The sequence below is a fragment of the Geospiza fortis genome, unplaced genomic scaffold, assembly GCF_000277835.1.
Source record: "Geospiza fortis unplaced genomic scaffold, GeoFor_1.0 scaffold2, whole genome shotgun sequence".
Lineage (NCBI taxonomy): Eukaryota > Metazoa > Chordata > Aves > Passeriformes > Thraupidae > Geospiza > Geospiza fortis.
This window is the reverse complement of record NW_005054366.1, coordinates 3223403-3223987: the sequence shown is the minus strand read 5'-3', so window position 1 is coordinate 3223987 and position 585 is coordinate 3223403.

Genomic DNA, 585 nt, shown 5'->3' with positions numbered 1-585 from the left:
AGGAATGTTCCCAGTTCCTCGGGCAGTGGAGCATTGCTGGGGCGCTGGGAGGTGACTCCCGGGAGCTGCTGCACTTCCCAGCGTTTCCAGTCTAACTGGGCTCGGCATCCCTGTCCCTCCCCGCCGCTGCTGCCCCGCGGGCCGGGCTGGGCGTTTACTGCCATGGGCCTTCGGGGACACCGAGGAACAGCCAGGGAGCAGGAGACACCGAGGAGGGGACGGGGACAGCTCCAGGGCGGTCCCATCGGGCAGGATTTGGGGTGCTGGAGGAACTCGGGATGTTCCTCCAAACCCGGGAACACGCACACGGGCCACCGCCCTCACCGGGAGCAAAAAGTCCTAAAATCGTTCCTTGGCATTAGGAATCCTGTGCATTTACTGCGCGGAGGGACAACTGCAGAGGGCACCAGCGGCCCACGGCACGGCTGTACCGGGAGGAGCCTGCCGGGGACCCGCCCGGCCCCGGGGCCGGCCCGGGGATCCATCCCGCCTCCGGGGCCATCCCGGGGACCCAGCCCTGTGCCCCAGCCCTGTGACCCAGCCCTGTTACCCAGCCCTGTGCCCCAGCCCTGTGACCCAGCCCTG